General features: G+C 47.8%; 1 protein-coding gene across 1 annotated transcript in view; it reads left to right on the forward strand.

Moving 5' to 3' along the window:
* Positions 1 to 19,801, forward strand: part of TNS2 (tensin 2) — a 280,320-nt gene that overhangs the window by 211,045 nt on the left and 49,474 nt on the right. The gene's annotated exons all lie outside the window — the stretch shown is intronic.

Genomic DNA, 19,801 nt, shown 5'->3' on the forward strand with positions numbered 1-19,801 from the left:
GCCAGGAGTGATCCCTGAGCAGAGAGTCAGGAGTAAGCCCTGAACACCGCCTGCTGTGCCCCCAACACACACCAACAAAAGTGAGATTAGGAACCAGGGAGACAGTAGCACTGTAGCACTGTCCTCCCGTTGTTCATCGATTTGCTCAAGCGGGCACCAGGAACGTCTCCATTGTGAGGCTTGTTTTTGGCATATCGAATACGCCACGGGGAGCTTGCCAGGCTCGGTCGGGCGGACAGGATACTCTCGGTAGCTTGCCAGGTTCGCTGAGAGAGACAGAGGAATCAAACCCGGGTCAGCTGCGTGCCAGGCAAATGCCCTACCCACTGTGCTATCGCTCCAGCCCAGAGAGATAATACAGAAGTTAAAACCCTAATCTTGCATGCTTCTAACACCTGCTCCCATTCTAACCCAGCTCTGCCATGTAGCCTCCCCACACCCAAAAAGAAAAGGGTGCGGATCGAAATCCATACCGATATGTAAAATATATTCTAGGAATTTACTTTCCTGTCAATAAACACTCGTCTACATAGATTCGAATAAGTTAGGGAGGGAACACCCCAAGAGCTGCTTAGAGGCTCAGGAGTGATGTTGGTGGCATTCTGGGGACCACAGGTGGTGCAGGGGGACTCAAACCACGGCCAGAATGTGCAAGGCAAGTGCCTTACTCCTGAAATATCTCTCAGGTTCCTCTAAAAAACATTTTAGGGGCTGGAGTGATAGCACAGCGGGGAGGGCGTTTGCCTTGCAGGCGGCCGACCCAGGTTCGATTCCCAGCATCCCATATGGTCCCCCGGGCACCGCCAGGAGTCATTCCTGAGTGCAGAGCCAGGAGTAAGCCCTGAGCATCACCAGGTGTGACCCAAAAAGCAAAATAAATAAATAAATAAATAAAAAATAAAAACATTTTAAAGAATAGAGGTAATATTTTTCTTCTTTGGGAGTTTGTAGCCAGCAGCTCAGGGGATCAAGCCATGTTGGGGACCGGACTTGAGGATCCCACATGCAGAGCATGTGGTCCAGCCCCGTGGCCCATAGCCATGGCCCTGAACAGGACTTCCTTAATGAACCAAGCACAAGTGATGTAACCAGCCCCCTAGATTTTGGGTTTTGTTGTAGTTGTTGTTGTTTGGTCACACTCAGCGATGTTCAGGGGTTACTCCTGGTTCTGCACTCAGGAATTCCTCCTGGCGGTGTTCCGGGGACCACGTGGTTGTACCAAGGATCAAACCCAGGTCGGCCACCTGCCAGGAAAATGCTCTACCCACTGTACTATCCCACTGGCCCCACCAGTCCCCTAGTTTTGAATATTTGCCTTGCCATCATACTAGTTTTCTACAAAACTGAAATACAGAAAAAAAAATTCCTCAGCCTTTTTCTTTTTTTTATTTCTTTTTTTTTTCTTTTTGGGTCACACCTGGCAGTGCTCAGGGGTTACTCCTGGCTTTGCCTCAGGAATTACTCCTGGTGGTGCTCAGGGGACCCTATGGGATGCTGGGATTCGAACCCGGCTCAGCCGCGTACAAGGCAAACGCCCTACCTGCTGTGCTATCGCTCCAGCCCCCTCGGCCATTTTTAAACTGATTCTACTTTGTCAGTGTTCCTTTGAGTGGCATCCTTCCCCCCATTGAACAGTGACTGATCATGCTAAGTTGTGAGGACCCACCGATGGGACTGCCTCCTCCTCACGAAACAACTTCTTCAAATCACTTCCAGTCACGTCCAGTTCGGCGCTCCCAGGCTCGGCCAGGATGCCCAGAGAGGGTCACGCTCCTTGAACTGCAGCGGTCACATGGAGGCACGGAGGCTACGTTGGTGGTCCCAGGGCCGGTGAAGTGTCCACACATGTGCTCCCACTTCCTGGCCTTGCACTCACACAGCTTTTGAAGCTGTGGGGCTTGTTAGGGGCCATGCCCGTGTGTGGTGCTTCCACACACCCGACAGCAGTGCAGAGCTGCCAGGATTATGCCCCACAGAAGAGCAACAGAGGCATCTGAACTCATGGTCGTATGTTGGCCTCGATAAACAAAATAATTCACTACTGCAATGATGAAACTGAACAGTCTAAAAGATACACAATGCATAGTAAATCTCCCTTCTATCCCACACGCCCACCCATACCTCACTCCACCATTGCTTATAGTTTGGGTTTGTTTGAGGAGAAGGAAACCTCCTGAAAAGTGATCAGAAAGTCTGGGGGCCACTCCCCATGATACTCGGTCAGCAGGGTCAGCAAGTCAGTGAAAGGGCCCTAAAGATGAGGTGCTGCTCAGACTTGGTAGTACCAGGGACCGCCAGAATTAACCCAGCTGTAGAGGGGGTGAGGGGTGGAGGGATCCTAGCGTCAAACCCAGCAGTGCTCCGGGGGTCTCAAGAGCCACACCCAGTGCTGACAGGAAGGCCAGGTGGAGGTCAAACCCAGGTCCAAGGATGCAAGGCATGTCCCTCACCTCTGTACTAGCTCCACGAGCCCCCGTTTTTGTTTCAGGTGTTGTTGTTGCTGTTGTTGTTGTTTGTGGTGGTGTCAGGGATCAAACCCAGGTCTCATGCAGGTGAGGCATGTGTTTTCCCACAAGCCACATCCCCAGCTCCTTTGACGGTTTTTTTTTTCAAATGCATCCGTTTTTTAAAAATTTTTGTTCAGTTTTTTTTTATTTTTATTAGTGAAACACCATGAGATACAGTTGTAGACTCACAAAATTTTATGCTTGGGTTTCAGTTATACAATGATCGAGTACCCATCCCTCCACCAGTGCCCATTCTCCACCACCACGGGTCCCAGCATCCCTCCCACCCCCCATCCCCCCCATCCCACCGTGCCTCTGTGGCAGGGCATTCCCCTCTGTTCTCTCTCTCCTTTTGGGTGTTGTGGTTTGCAAAAGAGGCATTGAGTGGCAATCATGTTCGGTCTATAGTCTACTTTCAGCATGCTTCTCCCATCCTGGGCGGATCTTCCCAACACCCTTTATTTGGTGCTCCCTTCTCAAAACATAGGTCATTTTTTTGTTGGGTTTTTATTATTTTTGTTTTTTTGGAGAAGGGCCACACCCAGCAGCGTTCAGGGCCTACTTCCTCCCTCCCAAACCACCACCTGCTTTATATAAACAACATGAGTTACAAAGTTGTCCGTGATGGTTCGTTATAGGCGTTCAGTAATTCCAACATCAGAGTGGCACGTGGAGTCAAGGAATGGATCTAGTTTCAGTCCTGGTAACACGACCAGCTGTGCAATTTTTAGGCAGTCATTTGACCTCACTAAATTTGTTTCTTAATTTATTAACTTTAAAAGAATTTTTAACATTTATAAATATAATTTCTAATATTTTATTTTCTATTATATTTCAGGATCATCCTGTTGTTCGTCGATTGCCTCGAGCAGGCACCAGTAACGTCTCCTTCGTCCTAGCCCTGAGACTCTAAAAAGTGCCACATTCAAGGCTCTTTCAGGGTTAGGAGAGTGAGACCCATCATTGTTGCTGGTATTTTTATTTTTATTATATTTAATAATAAAATCGTATGTCCAATGTGATTAATTATATATCACAAAATATTGATTTTATTCTTTTCTAAACGATTCTTAATTTTTTAATAAGTTATAAATATTGATGATTATAAATTATTAATTTATAAAATAATGGATCCACGCCAGCACCAACCCCACCACTGACACCTTCCCTCCACCAATGTCTCCATTTTCTCAACTACCCCTCAAGTCTGCCCCTGTAGCAACCAATGATTTATTTTATATTGATTGTTATCACTAAATGCTAACAGAATTACAAAAAAAAATTTTGTATAAGAAAATTTGTGAAAATTGATGCATCTCGTTATGGGGACATTAAATCCTTGTCTGAGGGCTTGCTAGGCTGTTGTTGCAAGACAAGCCCTCTGTCTTATTGCTTTTGTTAGTCGGGATTGGTTGGCTCCTGCATTACATCCCACCTAATCTGGTGAGTTCCTCCTGGGATGTAAGTATTGCAGAGTTTGGAGATGTCACTCCAGAAAATCCAAAATATTTACCTGGGCAGTCCACATATGGGGGTGGCTTTGAGCTGTGGGAGCGGCGGCCAGGACTTTGTTTTGGGTGGGAGCTGGCCCGCACCACCCCCTCTACGCCCCCCCCACCCCCAAGATCCGAGATCATCCCGGAGATTTCAGCCAGGAACAGGTGGTCAGGGGTTATTTCTGACTCTGTATTTAGGGATCACCCCTGGTGATCAAGGAACCATCTGGAGTTCCAGGGATCGAACCCCCGTCCTCTGTGTGCAAGTCGAGCACCTTACCTGCTGTGCTACCTCTCCGGCTCTTGTAGATAATGTTTTGATTCTGTTTTACAAAAGAAGATACATATTTAGTGAGGCCAAGTGACTGCCTGAAATTGCACAGCTGGTGGTGTTAACAGTGCTGAAGCTAGGTCCTTTCCTTGACTCCACGTGCCACTCTGATGCCGTCCTGAGGTCATCGGTATGTCTGGCTGTGCATCGGGGACTGGGGGCCACTGAAGAGGAAGGGGGCATGGGGACCCTGATGAGGGAGTCCGCACCGACAACCACGAGGTCCTACAGCAGAAGACCTGGCACCTGTCCCATAATCGGGCTGCTATGTGGTGCGGTGCAAACCTGACTACCATACCAACCCTTACTCACTCATCTACAACAGGATTCAAACAAGCTAAGTGCAAAGATGTGTGGGAAATCCAAACAGAACACACACACACACACACACACACACACACACACACACACACGTGTCCTGCAGACTCCAGGAAGGGAGTGGGCCTAAGAATGATGGAGTTTGTACTTTCTCTGGACACAGGAGTCCATGCTCAGATGTCAAGTTCCTAGAGAAGCGTTGCCTCCCCGTGCCCCTTCTTTTGAAGAGGTGGACAACTCTTCTGAGTCCCCAACCCAGTGTAAAAAAGAGCCTATCACTCAAATATCGAAGGTAACCAAAGTAGAGGAAGAGAGTATTGTGCAAATTGTCTGCCACACAGGCAGGGGTAGGTGTGGAATAGGGGTGTGGAGCGGTGGGGGGGGGGGGGGATACTGGGGACTTTAGTGGTGGAAAAAAGCACTGGTGAAGGGATGGGTGTTTGATGATGGTATGATCGAAGCTCAACTATGAAAGCTCTGTTACTGTACCTCATGGTCAATCAATCAATCAATAAAATGTTTGCCAATTGGGCCAAGGATGCGGAGGGAAGAAAACGAGCCTATCAGTGGGGCTGGTGGGCACCTCTTAGGTGTGAATCCAAATCACATACCCAGGTCATGACACTTCCTTCAAAAAGTCCCAACCAGATGGGTTCGAGGACAACTGAACCAGGACATTCACTGTGGGAACAGGCTATATCCCCAACAAGAGACAGCTGTACCCGCCCCGTGCTGATGTTCTCTGGAAGCACAGCATCAGTTTAGCCTTTATTGCAAAGCAAAATACCCCAAGATGTAGAGACCTCGGTGACCCTTCATTAGGTGCTCACCGTGGCTGACTCACGGGCGTTCTTCTGTGGATGCGCCCTGTCTGCAGCCGCCGGGAGCAGGCCGGTCCACGGTGGCCTCACTAGCACATGAAAACATTAGCAAGGATGGTCACATCGCCGGCTGGTTTTCTTCCAGGGAGCTAGCCGGCAGAAGAGCCCGGGCCCCTCACCTGGCAAGGTACCAAGTGAGAAAAGCAGAAACTCCAAGGTCTTTGGAAATCTAGGCTCCAGACAGCACTTCTGATTTATTTGTTGGCCTAATAAATCACAAGTGCAGATCCAGGAGTAACCCCTGAGCATTTCCAGATGCGACCCAGAAAAAACAACAAAAAAATGTCAAACATCGTTTTCTGCCATTTGTTCAGGAGTAGCACACAACATTAAATATGTAAGGCCTTGTCTGCATAGGTTTGATTACAGAAACTAATATTCTCCGAGGTAAGAAAATTATCCTAAATACAGTTTTCTCACCTATAAAACAGACATAATAGTACCTTCCCATAAGTTGGAAAAATGAAAGTAGGTAATACATTTATATAGCACTGTAGCACTGTCCTCCCGTTGTTCATCGATTTGCTCGAGTGGGCACCAGTAACGTCTCCATTGTGAAACTTGTTGTGACTGTTTTTGGCATATCGAATACGCCATGGGGAGCTTGCCAGGCTCTGCCGTGCAGGCAGGATACTCTTGGTAGCTTGCCGGGCTTTCTGAGAGGGGCGGAGGAATCGAACTCAGGTCGGCCGTGTGGGGGGGGGGGGGTGGAAGGGATACTGGGAACACTGGCGGTGGAGAATGGGCACCGGTGGAAGGATGGGGACTCAGTCACTATACGACTAAAACATAAGCACGAAAGTTTGTAAGTCTGAAAAAAAATTTTTTTAATTAAAAAGTGAAAAAAAAAAATTTCTTTTAGATGTCTAAGAGATGAACTGCAAACTCCAGTCTGGTCAAGGGGAAAGTCACAGGGCAGTGGAAGACAGAATCCAAATCTTCAAAGAGGGGGAAAAAAATATGTGTGTGGGAGAAAAAAAAAATTTGTGTGTAGGATCACGATCACGATCACGACCATCCTGTTGTTCTTCGACTGCCTCGAGCAGGCCCCAGTAACGTCTCCTTCGTTCTAGCCCTGAGATTTTTTAAAAAGTGCCATATTCAAGGCTCTTTCAGGGTTAGGAGAATGAGACCCATCATTGTTACTGGTATTTGGCATACTGGGTACGTCATGGGGAGTTTGCCAGACTCTGCCGTGTGGGCAGGTTACATTCGGTAGCCTGCCAGTTTGTCCAAAGTAGGAATGAGTGTAGAAAAGAAAAAAAAAAAAAAACAAGCATGATCAAGGAGCAGCTCCAAAGGGTAATGACGCAAGTGATGCAAGGTTATAAATGGGAAAGGCAACCAGCTGCAGGGAAATATGAGGAAACTTTAAGGCTGGATGCAGAGAGTGTCAGGATAAGGAGACTTGGGCCAAGGCCATAGAAAGAACCGAGGGCACCATCATCTCTGTGGTGCTGGCTGGAGGGACCAGGCAGAACTGATGGCTTAAAGGACGCAGAAGACTCGCCTCGCATGATCTAGACTGAGACTTAAAACCCAAAGCTGGGTTATCTCCAGAGCTCACAGGAAGTCATGATACAGAGATACGGACTTTGCCCCCATCCGGGCACAAGAGAGAACCGAAGCTCCAAAGACTGATGAGTCACCGAAACCCAAGCACAAAAATTTGTAAGTCTACAACTGTACCCTGTACCTCGTGGTGTCTCACTAATAAAAATTTTAAAAAAATTATATATATATATATATATATATATATATAATGCCCAACAGGAAAAAAGACTGATGAGTTACCAAGGAAAAGGCAGAGCACAAGCTGTCCACTTTCAGATGCTGGAATGTTAACACACACACACACACACACGCACGCACGCACACACGCACGCACGCACGCATGCACGCACGCACACCACAGTTGCAAGAAAGCATGAACTTTAGCCTTTTGCTACAACATGGATGAAACTGGAGGACACCATGTTAGGAAGTCAGAGGGAGGAGGAAGAACATGGGAGAAGCTCACTCACTGCAGCTCAGAGAGAAACAGAACAAGGGAATCCACCGTACTGAATAGTGACAAACCTTTGGGTTTTGACCCCAAGACCCAGATTCCCACACAAGAGCAGGAGAGGGTTTGAGGAGGGGCAGGGAGGACTAGCAGTCACAAGAGGGCAGTGGTGGAGCATCTTGGTCGATTTGGTGATGGTGAGGGTGCAATGACTTTGTACCGTCAAAGCCATAAACACTAACCCTTCTAGAACATGCCACCGAAACTGTAAGTTTTGTCCATTTTAATTTTAATTGGGGTACTGTGATTTACAATACTGTTAATGATTAGCTTCACATGTACACCATATTTCAACACCACATCTATCACCCACATCCCTCCCCATACAATAATTTTTTAATATCCATGTTTCTAGTTTATCTTATCTAACCAGGAAAATGGGTAAACACCAGGTCCGCATTTCGTGGGACTGCGCCTGAACTTTGACTGGTGCCTTTAAGAAAGTATGGGAACCTCCCGAGCCAAGAAAGCTCATTCCCCAGCCATGACCCAGAGATTCATAAGTCAACCTTGAAAGAGATCAACAAGTTGCAAAGATTCTTCTGGACCCCATTCAAGGTTGAGTCATCTGAGGTAGCCCAGAGGGGGATGCGTGAGCCCAGCACCTGCCCAAACAGAGCCCCGGCAGCCAAAAAACCTCCACACTCTACGATCACCTCCATGTTCCCTGCAGAATTCACTGCTTGGGACGAGCCTCATCCAGAAATTAATCTGATGAAAAACTCAGGCATGGGGTTTTGTGACTGAAATTTCCAGGCTTTCATGGAGTCAGGGGTAGGCTACCTCCCCCACCTCACTGTACTTCTGGAAAACCCTGGAAGTCACACACACCCCCAAAACACCCCCAGTTTAAAATTTAACTCCAGCTTTATCACCCATTAAAAATTTTAGACTTCCTGGACTGTATGGCTGCATTTGCAGCCGTGTGACACACTCTACAACACTGGTAAACCAGAAGCAACACACCAGATTGGATGGGGTGGAATGTAGAGGCATCCAATCTCTGTTAACAACATAGAAGGCCTAACCTGTAACAACATTTCAGTAATCTTTTATATAAGGGCTTAACAGCTCCGTGGTGAGATACACAATCATCACTAACTTTCTTCTAAGGAAACATTCTTTGATCATTCATTTACCAAAATAATAATCACTGTCACTGTCCTCCCGTTGTTCACTGATCTGCTCGAGCGGGCCCAGTAACATTGTGAGACTTGTTACTACTGTATTTGGCATATCGAATACGTCATGGGGAGCTTGCCAGGCTCTGCTGTGCGGGCGAGATACTCTCGGTAGCTTGCCGGGCTCTCCGAGAGGGGCGGAGGAATCGAACTCGGGTCGGCCGTTTCGGCCGCGTGCAAGGCAAACATCCTACCTGCTGTGCCACGGGGCAGGCTTAAGGGGTGACTGGGAAAATTGGAGATAATGGTGGTGGGAATATGCAATGGTGGTGGGACTGGTGTTGGTATATTGAATGTCTATAGCAAATCATCACGAACAACTTTGTAAACCACAGAGTTTATATAAGGTGCAAGGGGAAGGTACAAGTTTTTTTAAAAAAAGGTAAGCACATGTGTGGAGAGATCAGACAGCAAAGCAGGGCACTGGCCTTGTACACAGCCAATCCCTGGGCTCGATCCCTGGCACCCCATAGGGTCCCCTGATCACCGCTCAGAGTGATCCCTGAGCACAGAGCCAAGAATAAGCCCTGAGTCCTGCCGGATGTGGTCCCGAAACAGAACAACAGCAAAAGCATATAGGGGTCTGGGGTGTCATTCAGTGGTAGAGCACTTGCCCCACATGTATGAGGCCCTGGGAGATTAGTTTCTGGCGGGCGCACACACGGAAGTGTATAGGACCGGCCTGCATCTGATACCCAAACAGAAGGGGTATAACAGAATGGTTTGTTTCTGGTTCAGTGTCCAAAGTGAAAAGGGAGACTTTTTTTTTTTTTGCTTTTTGGGTCACACCCAGCGATGCACAGGGGTTACTCCTGGTTCATGCACTCAGGAATTACTCCTGGCGGTGTTCAGGGGACCCTATGGGATGCTGGGAATCGAACTCAGGTCGGCCGCATGCAAGGCAAATGCCCTGCCCGCTGTGCTATCGCTCCAGCCCCAGAAAAGGGAGACTTTTCAAGGGAGCCTTCCTACCAGCAAAGACTCAGGGATTCGGGCTGCTTATACCCACGGCTCTGCTTTTTCCACCGGAAACAGGAGTGGCTCAGAGCAGACCACTGGGCAGCCTTCACACGCGTCCCCCCAAAGTGATCCGTGAGGCTTCCATGGACACTCCAGTTGCCAGATCGGGTCACGTGGTATCCAACAGAAGGAGGAGAAGTGATGAGGAGCTCAGGGATGCTGTGTGAGCAATGTTGGTTGCAGGGGGCATATTCTCTGCGTGCAGCCTGCCACGATGCCAACCAGGCAGCTTCAGTCATGGCCACGAGCTGCCCGGCTCCTCAAGGCATCTGCAGCAGCTGATGCAAAAGGGTTAGGAAGAGAAGCCCGTGGAAGGCCACGAGGAACAGTGAGCTCAACGGAACCCTGGCCACCTGCCCTTCCTCTCCTGAGGTGGCTATTCCAGTGGGCAGAACCTTCAACTAGGGACACCTGGCCACACCCTTCCCACTCTCCTCGACACATGCTAGAACACCTGCATGAAGAAGTCTCTGGGCATGAAGACTGAACATGGGCTTGAGTTACCACCATTGCATGTTTCCAATTCCTCGAGGTCCCCCAAAAACGCTTTCAGCTTCTGTTCAGTTTCCTTGTCCCTCCGTGATATTAATCTTCTCTCCTTGTTTAGCAGGGCTGACCAGGAACAGAGCTGCAGTGTGAACCTGGGAAGTAGGGCGACTCAGGAAACATGTTAAAGAGACTCAAATTAGGGGCCGGAGCAACAGCACAATGGAGAGGATCTTTGCCTGGCATGTGACCAACCATGGTTCAATCCCCAGCCCCCCACAAGGTCCCCCAAGCACTGCCAGGAATAATTCCTGAGTGCAGAGGAAGGAGTGATTCCTGAGCCTCTTCAGGTGTTAATTATAAATATTTTTTAAAGGGCTGGAGTGATAGCACAGCGGGTAGGGTGTTTGCCTTGCACGCAGTCGAACCGGGTTCGATTCCCAGCATCCCATACGGTCCCCCGAGCATCGCCAGAGGTGATTCCTGAGTGCAGAGCCAGGAGTAACCCCTGTGCATCGCCGGTGTGACTCAAAAAGAAAAAAAAGAAATATTTTTTTAAAAAGAAGACTCAAATTAGGAGTTGCCCCTTAAAAATGTGTTTAAGGGGCTGGAGCGATAGCACAGCAGGTAGGGTGGTTACCTTGCACGCGGCCGACCCGGGTTCAACTCCCAGCATCCCATATAGTCCTCTGAGCACCGCCAGGAATAATTCTTGAGTGCATGAGCCAGGAATAACCCCTGCGCATTGCCGGGTATGACCCAAAAAGTAAACAAAAAAATAAATGTGTTTAAGCCCGGATAAAAAGGAAATGCCCTGCATGTGGAGGACCCCTGGTTCAATTCTCAGCACCACCAGCACTGCGAGGAGGGGTCCCTGAGCACTGCCAGGTGAGGCCCAATACCCTCCCGCCAAATGTGTTTAGGGACTGGAGAGACGACTCAAAAGTTAGAGAGTCTGAGCTGTATGTAAGAGCCCTTCCATCCTCGGACCCACCCGGTTCCTCTGAGTCCCCTTAAAATATTGCCAGATAGAACCCAAAACAAATTTTAAAACGTGCTTCTTATAGAATTTCTTTTTTTTTTTGTTCTGGTTTTCATTTTATTGTAAATTCTTCCTTTTCTGCCATGGTTTACAGAAATTTTTAGAATTTCACATTAATTGATTTTAGTTAATGTTTCTTTCTTTTTTTTTTTTAATGAGACTACATCTGGTGGTGCTCAGGGCTTACTCCTGGCTCTGCACTCAGGGATTGCTCCTGGTAGAGCACGCGAGGATCATTCCTGATAGACTCGGGGGACCACAGAGGGTATAGAATTCAGATCGACCATGTGTAAGGTAAGCACCCTACTCACTGTACTATCTCTCCAGCCCCCTTGGAGTTTTTTAATGCTTCCTGTAAGGTTTAGAATATATTCATTGGGGGACTGGAGCAATAGCACAGCAGGTAGGGCGTTTGCCTTGCACACGGTCGACCCAAGTTCAATGCCCAGCATCCCATATGGTCCCCTGAGCACCGCCAGGAGTGATTCCTGAGAGCATGAACCAGGAGGAACTCCTGTGCATCATCGGGTGTGACCCAAAAAGGGAAAAAAAAAGAATATATTTATTAAAATTTTCACCCTCTACCTTATCATTTCTTCAGTTAGAAAATAGAAATATTGGGGCCGAAGCGATAGTACAGAGGGTTGGTTAGTTTATATTGTCCTATATGGTTCTCTGAGCCTGCCAGGAGTAATTCCTGAGCACCACCAGGGTATGGCCCAAACACACACACAAAAAAAGGGAAAAAAGAAATCCTTCCACCACCATTCTTTATGCTGTAGTTGTTGTAACATGTTCACCTAAATAATATGCTAATAATATGCTTTCATTCTCTTAACATTTTGGGGAGTGGCTTCCCAATCAGTTCTTAGATGGCCACCAGTTATTTTCTATGTCTAACAGAATTGCCTAGTTCTGGCTGTTTCATGTAAGTAGAATTATGCGGTAGCTGGGCTTCCATGACTAGCTTTTTTCACTCAGCACATTTCCAAGTTACATCCATGGTGGAGGGTTTAGGAGTACTTGATTATTTTTACTGCCAAATGATCTTTCCTGATTACATAATAATGGTGGCGCATGTCTTCTGTTTCCTAAAGTATATGAAATCTCACGACCAAGAAAATAACTCTTCTGCGAGTAACATCACTTCTTTTTCTGAGTCCTTTCAAGATTTCTGGTTATCACTGGCTTTTTGTCATGACTGATTTGGCTTTCTGTGGGGTTTTTTTTTTTCCCCTTTTCGGGTCACACCCAGCAATGCTCAGGGGTTACTCCTGGCTTTGCACTCAGGAAATACTCCTGGCAGTGCTCAGGGGATCATATGGAATGCTGGGGATCGAACCCAGGTCGGCCACATGCAAGGCAAACGCCCTACCCACTGTGCTATAGCTCTGGCCTCTGGCTTTCTGTGTTTTGACAGTGATAAGCGGATGCCATTTTCTTCATTGGTGTTTTTCTCTCTCGCTTGCTACTCTTCCTCTCCCAATCTATGACTGGCTCCTGTTGACAGATTGTTCCTCAAGACTGGCTCACATTTCTCACGTTCTTCGTATATGAAATAATCATTTATCATGCACACTGTGAATGTTACATTGTGGCAACTCTACATTTAGTAATATCTTTCTCTGGGAGTTAATAATGGTCTCCTCAGAGATGCCCACCTAAAGTTCTTGGTGCCTGGAATCCTGGAATATGAAATATTACATGACAGTGGGTAATTAAAGCTGCTGATGGAATTAAGCTTGCTTACCTGATGACCTTGAAATAAAAAAAGATTGCAAGCTGGAGAGAGAGAGTTCAAAAGGCTCAGGGTCCACTTTGCATTCAGGAGACCCAGGTTTGAGTTGCAGTGTCCCATTGTCCCCTAAGCAACACCAGGGCTAGCCCAAATATTAATTAAGCAAAACAGACAGGGGATGAGGTCAGAGAGACAGTACAGTGAGCAGGGCGCTTGCCTTGCATGAAGCTGACCCAGGCTCCATCTCAGGCATCTCACCCAGGAGTAATTCCTAAGTGCAGAGCCAGGATTAACCCCTGAGCATTGCCAGATGTGGCTCCAAACCCCCTTTCCCCCCCCCCAAAAAAAATAAGAAGACAACACTGAACTATGTGAGTGGATACAAAGGTCTATCAATATTTTGATAGGCCTTCGAAGTGGAGGGAGCGCTTGATCATTGTACAATTGAAACCCAAACACAAAAATTTGTAAATCTACAACCGTACCTCATGGTGTTTCACTAACAAAAATTTTTTTAAAAAATGTAAATAATGGAGAATGGGCACTGGTGGAGGGATGGGTACTGTATCATTGTATAACTGAAGCCCAAGCACAACAACTTGTAAGTCTACAACTGTACCTCATGGTGTTTCACTAATAAAAATTTTAAAAAAATAAAAATAAAAATCATAAAACTAAAAAAAACAAAAAGTGGAGGGATACTGGCCAGAAAGGTAGTAGTAGAGTAGGCTGGGCACCTGTCTCTCATGCGGCTGCCCAGCACCCAAATGGCCCCCTGCTTGTCCCACCAGGCCTGATCCCGGATCACAGAGCCAGGAGTAAGCCCTGAGCACAGCCAGGTGAGGCCAAAATAACTAAGCAAATAAATGGGGATGGACTAGAGCGATTGCTCACGGGGCTAAGGGCACACAAAGCACGTGCGGCCGGCAAAGGCCCCAGAGCACCGCCAGCCTGACCCCAAACCAAATCCAAAGGCAAAGGCCCCAGAGCACCGCCAGCCTGACCCCAAACCAAATCCAAAACCAAGAAGTGAAGGAGGAAGAGAGAAACAAGTCAGGATGAGGATGATCAGTGTAAGACTTCGACTCGTGTGGCCAGAGACACAGATAGCACAGGGGTGAAAGCACTTCCCCTGCACAGAGGCCAATCCAGTTCAAATCCGTGGTCAGCTCTCAGCTCAAGGAGTGATCCCGGAGCGGAGTAAAGGTAAAAAGGCCCTCCCGTTGATCGTCGATTTGCTCGAGCGGGCCCAGTAACGTCTCCATTGGAGACTTTGTTGTTACTGTGTCTGGCATATCGAATACTCTCGGTAGCTTGCCGGGCTCTCCGAGAGGGGCGGAGGAATCGAACTCGGGTCGGCCATGTTGGCCGCGTGTAAGGCGAACGCCCTACCCGCTGTGCTATCGCTCCAGCCCCGGAGTGGAGAGCCAGGAGTAAACCCTGAGAAATATTCATTTTAGAGGGTTCAAGTGAGGACTAAATAAGCTAGTTTCGTGCCTGGATTAGCCCTGGGAAGTGCTCGGGAATTGAGAATCTCTCTCAGCCACATCTGGTCCTACCTGATTTGGCTTTTCTAAAATCCACTCTCTTCAATGATCAATCACGATCATGACGATCACGACCATCCTGTTGTTCGTCGATTGCCTCGAGCAGGCCCCAGTAATGTCTCCTTCGTCCTAGCCCTGAGATTTTAAAAAGTGCCATATTCAAGGCTCTTTCAGGGTTAGGAGAATGAGACCCATCATTGTGACTGGTATTTGGCATATTGGGTACGCCACGGGGAGTTTGCCAGACTCTGCCGTGTGGGCAGGTGACATTCGGTAGCCTGCCAGGTTGTCCAAAGTAGGAATGAGATAATAAGGTGTCGCGCGGCCGCGAATTCGGCCATGCACTTCCGGGAGCTGGGTTTTATAGTCTCTGGGTCTTGGCCGTTGATGGGATTATCAATGATCGATATTTTTTTTAATTCCAATATGACCAGAATAAATACAGAATTTTCATTTTTTCAGCTTTTAGGCCTGGTCTTTATTTACGTGGACAATGTACAAACATGACAATTCCCTTTGGCTGCAAAAGAATCAAAATAATCTTTACGTAGGAATCCATTTGTACTGAAAATCATTCTGAATCTCTGTAAATGACTCCAGCGCGGGGGGGGGGGGGGGGGGGGGCTTTGGGGCAATAAACAGTCGGGTTAATCGTCAAGAAATAGTACAGGCTTAGAAATCGTGTTCACCTGGCATGTGGCTGGCCCTGATTCAATCCGTGACACATACTTACGGCCCCCTGAGACTGCCAGCGCTCAGTCCTGAGCACAGAACCCGGAAAGAAAAACCCTGACCAGGAAAGGGGAGGAAGGGGGATGAATATGGGAGGCCAGGGGAGGGGAGGGAAGGATAAGGGGGGGAGTGAGGAGTGGGGGGAGGGGAGGGGAGGCAAGGAGAGGGAACTTAGGGGACTCGGTTACTCTCCTATCCCGAGAGCTAGAAACGCACAGTCTTTGGGATTCACTCCAGTCCTGCCAACTTGGAATGATTTAAAATTCCCTAGGTGATCAAATCTCTCCAGACCTGCTCCACCTCAGCATTTGCAGTCTAAGCAAACGGCACATCCAGATGTCCACGCTAAAAACTTGGGAGTCTGGGGCCGGAGTGATAGCACAGCGGGTAGGGTGTTGGCCTTGCACGCAGCAGACCTGGGTTCGATTCCCGGCATCCCGTAGGGTCCCCCAACACCACCAGGAGGAACTCCTGAGTGCAGAGCCAGTCATCTCTGCGTGCTCCCTCTCCTGCGCCTTTCACAGCCAATCAGTCATCATGTTTGCTTCCAAACTATGCCTGTGTCTGTCCCTTCCCATCTCTGTACTCAAACCCGAACCACCATCTTCTCTCAGCTCGATTACAGAAGCCAACGTTGAGCCAATGTTGACATGGCCAGCACAGGAAGAGAGCTGAGATAGTACAGTGGGTAGGGTTTTGTTTTCGCATGCAGCCAACCGGGTTCAATCCCTGGTACCCCATATGGTCCCCCGAGTTCCCCACTCAGAGCCAGGAGTAAGCCGTGAGCATGACCGGTGTGGTCCATAAGCCAAAAATAAATAAATGAAGAACACAGCAAGCTCAGTACCCTAGATCCTACCATACTTATCTCTTTTTTTTGGGGGGAGGGGCACAAAACTTAATTTATTTTTAAGTTACAACGAAAAAGTAATTTATTTTTAAATATTTTGAGCTACATTCAGCGGTGCTCCGGGGTTACTCCTGGATCTGTGCTCAGGGATCACACCTGGCAGGTTTGGGGGACCAGATGGAAGGCCAAGTATCAAACCAGGGTCAGCTGCAAGCAAGGCAAATGTCCCACCTAATGTACGGTAGATGTGGCCCCTGAAATAACATTTATGTCAAACAAAATGCCTCAATTCATATTAATATGCCTGTAATAATAACAGCAAATTCATAAAATATTCATTTAAAATTGATTTTTACGCAGGGAACAAACCCTATGTGGTACCCTGGTAATAACCTACTGAAAGAAGAAGCCTCAGTTTTCCTTTTCCAGATGCTGCAAGCAGTTGTTCCTTTGCTAACTCCCTTCCACATTTTAAACATTCTTGCCAAGTCTTGGGTTCTTTCTGAGACTGGGAAGTTTACAATTTCCCAAGACCATAAACTCTGCTCCAGACCTTGGCTCACTCGAGACTAAGCGATAGTGAGGCAACACCAGGGCATATGGTGAAATATGTAACCTTAAAGGTCTTAAATAAACAGACAGTCCCCCCAGCCTAAGTGGGAATCAAAAACCTTACTCTTATCTTAGCCACACAAAGGGGCCCTAAACTAACAAGACATTTCTGGGAATCCTTTGAAACTTTGAGAACAGAAAGACCAGTTGTCCTATAAAAACCCCACAGAATGAGTCATGCTTAGTCTAATTAAACTCCTGCCAGCCCGGGAAGTTTCTTTCTCTTCCACTTTCCAATCAACTTTTCTAACTCTGAGCATATTTGTCACCCTATACTTTGAAAATTGGAAAGATTGAAGAGGAGGTCAGAACGAGAGTACAGTCAACCCAGGTCTGATCCCCAGCACCCCGTCAGGTCCCCGGAGCCCACCAGGAGTGATCCCTGAGCTCAGAGCCAGGGGTAAGCTCTGAGCACTGCCACGTGCACCCTCCTCGAAGAAAAAAGAAAATATTAAAGAACCTGGGACCATGGACAAACACGGAGGCCTGCTGTCACTGCTCCTGCGTCACCATTAATTGGTCTCTCTCTCCATCCATGAATTTGTATAATCCATTTTTCTCCTTTTAACTAAAGAATAACCTTTCCAGCTAGAGACATAACTCGACAGTCTATAACGCGTACAATGCATGCAGGAAGCCTGGATTTGACCAGCACCACATGGTCCCACCACGTGGTCACCACAAGAACTGCTGGGAATAATCCCTGAACAACTCTGAGTGTACCCCCAATATTAATACAGTGAAAGTTCTTGGGGGGGGCTGGAGTGATAGCACAGCAGGTAGGGTGCTTGCCTTGCATGTGGCCGACCTGGGTTCTACTCCCAGTATCCCATGTGGTCCCCCAAGCACCGCCAGGAGTAATTCCTGAGTGCAGAACCAGGAGTGACCCCTGAGCATTGCTGGGTGTGACCCAAAAAGAAAAAAAGAAAGTTCTTGCGGGGAGGGGATGGCCGACACCTGACGGTGCTCAGGGCTTACTCCCGGCTCTGAGCTCAGCAATCATTCCTGGTAGGGCTCAGGGTCCCAGGGATCAAACCAGGTCCACTGTATTTAAGGCAAACATCCTACCAGCAACACTTCTCTGGCCCCAAGTACACAAATCTTCATATCTAATAGTTTATATAGACACATATAATATATATCTATATTTACATAACACTCACATAACCATATCAAGATAACAGATAACTCTTCAATTTTTTATTCCAAATTTTTAATTTCATTATCATGACATTCACTTCATAAAATCACCCCAGGGCTGGAGAGATTGTATAGCAGATAAGGCGCTTGCCTTCAATGTGGCAGACCCAATTAAATCTCCATCACCCCCATAAGGTCCCCAGAGTATCCCCAGGAATGATTCCTGCATGCAGAGCCCTGAGTAAGCTCTAAGCACTGCCAGATCTGGCCCCCGAACAGAAATAAACAAACAAAACCACTCCAGGCTTTTCCAGGAAGATGGGAATAAAATTCAAAGTCCTACCCCTCCTTTACAGAGCCTCACATGACCTAACCCTTGCCTAGCTCCCAAACTTCATCTCCTACTACTCTTAACCCTGCGATCCTCTGTTGACCAGCCTTTAAATCCTCTACTTGCTAAGATGTTCCCGGTCCGAAGCTTTAGATCTAGCTGAGCATGCTCTGACATCTCCCACGGCTGTTGTAATTCAGGTCTACTCAAACGTCACTGCCTCAGGACCTTCCCTGACCGGAAAATCTAAAGTTGCACCCAGTAACCTCAACCACCTTCAAAATCTTGTGGTTTTATTTTTACAATTCATTACTTAACAATAACGTATAATACTAAGTTCTTACTTTAATCAGTCACTGCTGGTTGTCTTTTATATGGGGGCCACATCCAGTAATGCTCAGGGTATTATTCCCAGCGGTTTTTGGAGGAGCAGATGCGATGCAAGGAATGGAACCCGGGTCGGCCACGTGCAAGGCAGGATGGAGCCCGGGTCTCGCCATTGGCTCTGGCACCGGCTGGTTGTTTGGGCACAGAACTGCAGCTTCCTTTGGGGAAATTTTGTACCGTTGTACCCAAAATCATCGGTAAGTGTTCAATCAAACATGTCCTTGGAGGGACCGGAGAACTAGTACAGTGGGTAGAGTGTTTGCCTTGCACGCTGCCGACACGGGTTCGATCCCCAGCACCCCCATGTGGTCCCCAGATGCTGCCAGGATAATTCCTGAGTGCAGAGCCAGGAGTAAGCTCGAATATGCACGGTGTGACCCCCCCCCAAAAAAAAACCAAAAAGTCCATGGAAAGATTTGGAATGTATGACAATGTATGAGCAAGCTAAAGTGAACGTTAGGTGGAGGAAGGCTGGTTATCACTCGGCCCTGAAACCATAGCTTGACTCAGTGTAGCCGGAGCCAAGAAACATTCGATCGTCATTATTGGTTGTTTCCTCATTCATTCTAAATATACCCGACCTAAAGCATCTTTACGCAACACAGGGCCTTGGACCTATTCTGCTTTCACAGACACACACACACACACACACACACACACACACACACACACACACACACAAAGGCAATCATCTGCCCCACAGGTAGGGGGGAGGGTGTGGGATGGGGTAAACTGGAGTTTTTCGTGGTGGAGAACGGGCACTGGTGAAAGGACGGATGTTTCATTGCATGACCGAGACTTAAATCCAAAAGCTTTGTAACTGCTCTCACGGTGATTCAATAAATAAAATCATAAAAAAATGAAAAAAAATGGGGCTGGAGCGATAGTACAGCGATAGGGCGTTTGCCTTGCACGCAGCCAACATGGCCGACCCGAGTTCGATTCCTCCGCCCCTCTCGGAGAGCCTGGCCAGCTACCGAGAGTATCTCGTCCGCACGGCAGAGCCTGGCAAGCTCCCCGTGACGTATTCGATATGCCAGACACAGTAACAACAAAGTCTCCAATGGAGACGTTACTGGGCCCCCTCGAGCAAATCGATGATCAACGGGAGGGCCTTTACCTTTTACTCCTACATTA

The sequence above is a fragment of the Sorex fumeus genome, unplaced genomic scaffold, assembly GCF_029834395.1.
Source record: "Sorex fumeus unplaced genomic scaffold, SorFum_2.1 ptg000042l, whole genome shotgun sequence".
NCBI lineage: Eukaryota > Metazoa > Chordata > Mammalia > Eulipotyphla > Soricidae > Sorex > Sorex fumeus.